Here is a 7,591-nt window from a genome sequence, read left to right on the forward strand (position 1 = left end):
TTGGCCGACGGAGCCGGCGTACAACTTCCGGGTCATGTGGCCAGCATGACTAAGCCACTTCTGGCGAACCAGAGCAGCACACGGGAATGCCATTTACCTTCCTGCCGGAGCGGTACCTATTTATCTACTTGCACTTTGACGTGCTTTCGAACTGCTAGGTTGGCAGGAGCAGGGACCGAGCAATGGGAGCTCACCCCGTCGCGGGATTCGAATCGCTGACCTTCTGATTGGCAAGTCCTAGAGTCTGTGGTTTAACCCACAGCGCCATCTACGTCCCACAGCATATATAAAAGCACAATAAAACAACAAATATAAAAAACTTCCTGATACAGATGTTGCTTTCAGATGTCTTCTAAAAGTTGTGTAGTTTTTTTATCTCCTTGACAGCTGAAGGGAGGCAGTTCCACAAGGAGGGCACCACTACCGAGAAGGCCCTCTACCTGGTTCCCTATAACTTTGCTTCTCGCAGTGAGGGAACCAGCAGAAGACCCTCAGTGGATGGGAGTGATGGGAGTGGAGATGCTCCTTCAGGTATGCTCAGGACACATCCCATTGATTTCAACAGGAATTAAGTACAGTAGTACCTCGGTTTTCGAACATCTTCGTTGATGAACATTTTGGTTTTTGAATGCCATAAACCCGGAAGTAAATGCTTCAGTTTTCAAACAAGCCTCGGAAGTCGAACATGCCACGCGGCTTCCGCTGAGTGTAAGAACCTAAGGCCTAGCTGTCGGCTATTGAGTTTTTGGTTTTCAGATGTTTCAGAACTCGAACAGTCTTCCATAACAGATTACATTCGAAAACCGAGGTACCACTGTATATCTAACTTAGTCTGAATCCAACCCTGTATTGATTTTATTTTGCTTTTTTCCCAAGTGGAATGCCACAACAAGTCAAGAGTTTTCCAAAATCCATCAATACATTCCTGGATGATACTGACGCAGTATAGCTGCCTGTGTCCGCTATATTTTAATGCCTGAGGTTTGGTTTTCTATGTCAGCATGTTCATTGTTAAGGTGACCAGCGTAGCATCTACATAGCAGTCACATCAGGGTCACCAAGAAGCAGAAGCCAAGATGTGGCTTTGTGAAGAGAATTGCTGGCTTTATTCTCAATGGCAGGAGTCGGAAGACTTGGAGAATAGATTCGGGACTCAGCTATACAGCTGAAAATATAACGTTTTAAGTGTGTTTTAAGTGCATTATATAAATGTGACACTAGATGGCAATGGGGAGCTTGTGGCAAATTCGATATATTTTTTCAAAACGCTAAAAAACCACACATTTTCACAAGGTTTTTTGTATGTGTCTAGATTCCACCTTAGTCTTCCATTGCAGTTGTGATTGAGGGCGTAATTCTTTACTCTCTCAATTCCATCAGGCTTCATTAGAGAGAGGGAGAGAAGGAAGGAGAGAATCACTCCAATGGGTAATCTTCCAAGAGGCCCATCCTTTCTTCACAGTCACCTGCAACAGCCATTCCATCAGGCTGCAGCTGAGGGAGAGATGGAAAGCAAGGTCGCTCCATCATTTCTGCTGAAAGGCCAGCTGTCTACATTTGGCTCTTCTCGCTGCACTGTTTCCATTCCAGCTTTGTAGCTTTTGAGAACACATGCAGTCAAAATGATACAGGTCAGGCATAGGTTTACAACCCGAGTGAGAGTTAGTGAGAGCCATTATGGCAGACATTTTGTTAGTGCAGAGGTTGCCAACGTGGCACACACGGCTGCACAGATAGCCTTACCTTGCATCCTCAGAAATTCCCCCCACCCCAACAAATCCGGCTTGAAAGAAGTAATCTATTGTGGCCCAAAGAATAGGTTGCCGTGTGTGTGTGTGTGTGTGTGTGTGTGTGTGTGTGTTACGCATGACCAAAGTGGGTAAATGTGCCCACAAGCCCCCAAAGGTTGGCAACCTCATGCTAGTGTTATCAAATGCTACTTGAGGGAGCTACACCATGTGCATCTTACCTCTCTATAATAATAATAATAATAATAATAATAATAATAATAATAATAATAATAATAATTTATACCCTGCCCACCTGGCTGGGTTTCCCCAACCACTCTGGGTGGCTCCTAACAGAATATTAAAAATATGATAAAACACCAAACATTAAAAACTTCCCTAAACAGGGCTGCCTTTAGATGTCGTCTAAAAGTCAGGTACAGTGGTACATCGGGTTACATACGTTTCAGGTTACATGCGCTTCAGGTTACAGACTCCACTAACCCAGAAATAGTGCTTCAGGTTAACAACTTTGCTTCACGATGAGAACAGAAATCGTGCAGCAGCAGCGCAGTGGCAGCAGGAGGCCCCATTAGCTAAAGTGGTGCCTCAGGTTAAGAACAGACCTCCAGAACAAATTAAGTTCTTAACCCGAGGTACCACCGTAGTTGTTTATTACCTTGACATCTGCTGGCAGGGCGTTCCACAGGGCGGGCGCCACTACCGAGAAGGCCCTCTGCCTGGTTCCCTGTAACCTCACTTCTTGCAGTGAGGGAACCGCCAGAAGCCCCTCAGAGCTGGATCTCAGGGTCTGGGCTGAATGATGGGGGTGGAGACGCTCCTTCAGGTATACTGAAGGACATTAAGCAATCTTAAAACACGGGACATTCTGGCTTCACTGTGCTCCCAATTCACCGTACGTATTATTTGTCCATGTGACGATGAGGTCACACCGTATCTCAGTGGTGGAGTGGGTGAATTAAAGCACAGAGTGGGCTGGCAGGAGAAGGGAGCAGAATCCTCCCTTCCGGGGCCGGCCCAACCATGGGGCAAGGTGAGGAAACTGCCTCAGGCGGCAGGATCCACAGGGCCACAGATCCTCATGTAGATCTTCATTCCCCCCTTGTTCCTGATGTAGATCTTCACTCACAAGAGAAACGGGAGCCATTTTGTGGTTCGCCTCAGGCACCAAAATTTCTTGGACCAACCCTGCTCCCTCATACCAGGACATTCATCCCTCTGATGTTGTTATTGTTTTTTTTAAAAAAGCTATTTGGCTCCTCCTTTCTTACTGGGTGAAACAATAGAAGCAAGAGCACCAAGCTCCCCACTTACTTACATTGGCATTTTAAATCAGTCTTCTCCCTCCTCAGACATTTTATAGAGAATTGGCAGGATCCTTGCTGGGTGCTGCCCCCATTCCATATACAGTGGTACCTCGGGTTACATACGCTTCAGGTTACATACGCTTCAGGTTACAGACTCCGCTAACCCAGAAATAGTACCTCAGGTTAAGAACTTTGCTTCAGGATGAGAACAGAAATCACGTGGCTGTGGCGCGGCGGCAACATGAGGCCCCATTAGCTAAAGTGGTGCTTCAGGTTAAGAACAGTTTCAGGTTAAGAACGGACCTCCGGAATGAATTAAGTACTTAACCCGAGGTACCACGGTACTTTGCCACATATGCCGGCATGCATTCCAGAGTTGTAGCTTGATTATTACTGATAGGGTTTCTATTTCTATTTTATTGGTTTATGTGCCAACAGATTCTGCCAGTACTTCCAAAATAGTGCGCTGTATCTGAATACTTGGAACAGCCTGGCTTCCTACGCCGTGAGTCTAGCCAGATGGTCGATTGCACTAATGGGGCACATTTGTAATACTTCAGGCACTGAATTAATAATAGTTAGTTTAGCCCAATGGGAATACAACCTAATAGAGTGTCTCCTTAACGTATCTGGTCCCCATCACTTTGATTGCTCTGAGCCGATGAGGTTTTTTCCACAAAGCTTAAAGGTGATCTCTAAGGATTTTTATTCTTTTTCTGGTTAACTTTGTGTTACATGAGAAGTGCTGGGAAAATAGGATTTCTGGAAATAAATATATAAAAGAGTGTGTTTTATGCTCCTTAAAATGAAATAAAAAAAATTAAAGGAATCAAAAGTGTGAAGCCTGATTTTCATTGAATTTATTGGAGAACAGTGTGTTGCTTATTACAGGAACGCTGAAGCAGAAGGCTGAAAAGCAGAACAACCCGTCTCCTTGCTATTGCCAGTCATAAGAACATAAAAGGAGCTTTGCTGGATCAAACCAAAGAAAGCCCACCTGGTCCAGCACTCTGCACTCACAGTAGGGACGCAGGTGGCGCTGTGGTCTAAACCACTGAGCCTCTTGGGCTTGCCGATCAGAAGGTTGGCAGTTCGAATCGCTGCGATGGGGTGAGCTCCCATTGCTCTGTCCCAGCTCCTGCCAACTTGCAGTTCGAAAGTACACCAGTGCAAGTAGATAAATAGGTACCACTGTGGTGGGAAGGTAAATGGCATTTCTGTGTGCTGCTCTGGTTTCCGTCACGGTGTCCCGTTGCACCAGAAGTGGTTTAGTCATGCTGGCCACATGACCCAGAAAGCTGTCGGTGGACAAACACCTGCTCCCTCAGCCTGAAAAGTGAAATGAGCGCTGCACCCCATAGTCGCCTTTGACTGGACTTAACCGTCCAGGGGTCCTTTATCTTTTACCGTACTCGTAGTGACCAGCCAGGTGCCTGTGAGAAACCCACGAGCAGGATCTGACCACAAAAGCATGCTCCCCGCTTGTGCTTCCTGGCAACTGACATTCAGAGGCATACAGTACAGGGTCATAGCATGGGGATCACAGCATGGGGGGCACAGGGGTGGTTGCCCTGGGTGCAAAATTGTTAGGGGATGTAAAATTTCAACACCTGATGCTGAAATGCAGAATTAAGAAGAAGAGTTTGGATTTGATATCCGGCTTTATCACTACCCGAAGGAGTCTCAAAGCGGCTAACATTCTCCTTTCCCTTCCTCCCCCACAACAAACACTCTGTGAGGTGAGTGGGGCTGAGAGACTTCAAAGAAGTGTGCCTGGCCCAAGGTCACCCAGCAGCTGTATGTGGAGGAGCGGAGATGCGAACCCAGTTCCCCAGATTATGAGTCTATTGCTCTTAACCACTCTCTTGCATTTATGGGTAAAATGCAATTATGGGTAAAAGCATGCAAAAGTAACACAGAACAAAACCTCCAACATTACTGGGCTCTTCCCTCAAAATGAGCTCTTCCCTCAAATAAAAAGGGTGGGGGGGGGTGGAAGAGTTGTGACACCTTCAAACTTGAAAAACAGATGTATTGAATGTACAGGCCAGCTTTCATTCCAATAGCTAAATGTTCCAGAGACATTCCATTCCTTTTTCTTTTATGTGTCTCTCCTCAAATCTAGAACCATGCAATTCCTCTCCTTTAAATCTGGAATCTTACTGTTCCTCTTCGGCCAGATCTTTACAAAAAACATTAGGCTATAGGACCAGATCAAAGCTGGCTTTGATACCATGTACAACCTTGAGCCTATAGCCAGCAGAACAAGCTACCGTAAGTCAGAAAAATATACAGAAGAACACAGAGCACAAACCCAATTTTCTTCTTACAAAACAGCCTTTTAAAATGTGTGTGTGTGTGTGTGTGTAGGGACACTAATTGTCATTGTCCATGTGTTAAATGGACACAAGCAAAAGCCTGAGAGAGCAAACAATTACGATCCTTCCTCAGAAATCAAATGACTGTGGCACAAATGAAAAACCAGGAGATCAGTAAATTGCAAGTTAACGAGAAACAATGCTGTAATTCATGGATATAAAGCAGAGCTCTCTGTTAAGCCCGTGCACAAACACACAGCCATGCCCCACTGCAGTTTTAAAACAAACAACATGCTTTGCAGTCAGTTTGCTCACTGGTCCCAGGGAACTGGCAAGCTGTTTTAATCTGACGAAAGGTCCAAATGCACAATGGAAGTGTTGCCTTTCAAGTTAATCGGTTCAATAAAAGCCGGGGCCCTGCTCTTGTGGATTCAGAATGAACCTGTGATGAAAACTGACATGAAAGCACAGTCAAGTTTCTCAAATACAACGAATCTCACTGGCAGAAAGTGGCCGGACTATTGAGTTCTCCCTCACTGGCGACTCACTGACACAATCTGCTCCGAAGTACAGTAACTTGGAAGGACGACCCAATGATGTCAGTGTGAGAGACAAGTGTCACTTTCTCTCACTTTCCCAACTGGTGGGAAGTTCCAGAGAATGTCAGGGTCTGTTCTCTTTGGAAGGAGAAAGGAGGACGTGATGTACCTGAGCTTGGCCGGTTGCCATTTGAAAGTACAGCAACAAAAAGGAGACAGGAAGGTTTGCCAACCCTCCAGCCGTTAATTAATGCTTAATCATTGATTTCCCATCTCTTAGGCCATGGGTAGGCAAACTAAGGCCCGGGGCCGGATCTGGCCCGTGGATAGTCCGGGAATCAGCATGTTTTTACATGAGTAGAATGTGTCCTTTTATTTAAAATGCATCCCTGGCTTATTTGTGGAGCGTTTTGACATGAGTAGAAGGTAAAGGTAAAGGGGACCCCTGACCGTTAGGTCCAGTCATGGCCGACTCTGGGGTTGCGGCGCTCATCTCGCTTTATTGTGCCGAGGGAGCCGGCGTACAGCTTCTGGGTCATGTGGCTAGCATGACTAAGCTGCTTCTGGTGAACCAGAGCAGTGCACGGAAACACCGTTTACCTTCCTGCCGGAAAGGTACCTATTTATCTACTTGCACTTTGACGTGCTTTTGAACTGCTAGGTTAGCAGGAGCAGGGGCAGAGCAACGGGAGCTCACCCCGTTGTGGGGATCTGAACCACCGACCTTCTGATCGGCAAGTCCTAGGCTCTTGTGGTTTAACCCACAGCGCCACCCACATGAGTAGAACGTGTGCTTTTATTTAAAATGCATCTCTGGCTTATTTGTGGGACATAGGAATTCGTTCATTTCGCCCCCCCCCCCAAAAAAAATATAGTCCGGCCCCCCACAAGGTCTGAGGGACAGTGGACCGGCCTCCTGCTGAAAAAGTTTGCTGACCCGTCTTAGACCTTGCTCAGATTCCAGGAAATACGAGCCGCCAAAACCTTTGCCAATCTTCCAGCGAGTAACCATTGTTAACTGGAAGAAAATGTGTTGCTGCCTCGGGTCACTATAAGGCAGAGGTCACCAACTATTTTGGGCCAATGGGCACATTTGGAATTTTGAGAAACGGCCATCACAAAATGGCTGCCATCAGTTGTGTGGCATAACTTCCAATGGCTGCCCCATCCAAGAGAAGAAAAAGAATTGGGAACCAAAAATGGCATGAGCACCGCCCCATCCCCCACTGGACATTGTTCATTTTTGAGACGATATTTACTGGAACCTTTCGCAGCATCACAGGAAGTAGCAGTGAATGTGCTAGCATTAAGAACACATAGGGTTCTTGTTGGGCTGTTGCATTGTAGAAGTGGATGTTTGAATCAGTTTTCCATGTGTTAAGAATGCTTCTTCTTTAAGATTATGGACTGGGTGTGACCCGATGCCTGCATAGAAATGCCATACAAGCTGACAAAAGAGACTGCATAGTTTGCTTTCAGGATACAGTGGTGCCCCGCAAGACGAACGCCTCGCAAGACGGAAAACCCGCTAGACGAAAGGGTTTTCCGTTTTGGAGGTGCTTCGCAAAACGAATTTCCCTATGGACATGCTTCGCAAGACGAAAATGTCTTGCGAGTTCCTGCGGGTTTTTTCCCCTCCCCCCCTTTTCCTAAGCCGTTAAGCCGCTTAACAGCTGATC

Source organism: Podarcis erhardii (genome assembly GCF_964252035.2).
Source record: "Podarcis erhardii genome assembly, chromosome: 3".
NCBI lineage: Eukaryota > Metazoa > Chordata > Lepidosauria > Squamata > Lacertidae > Podarcis > Podarcis erhardii.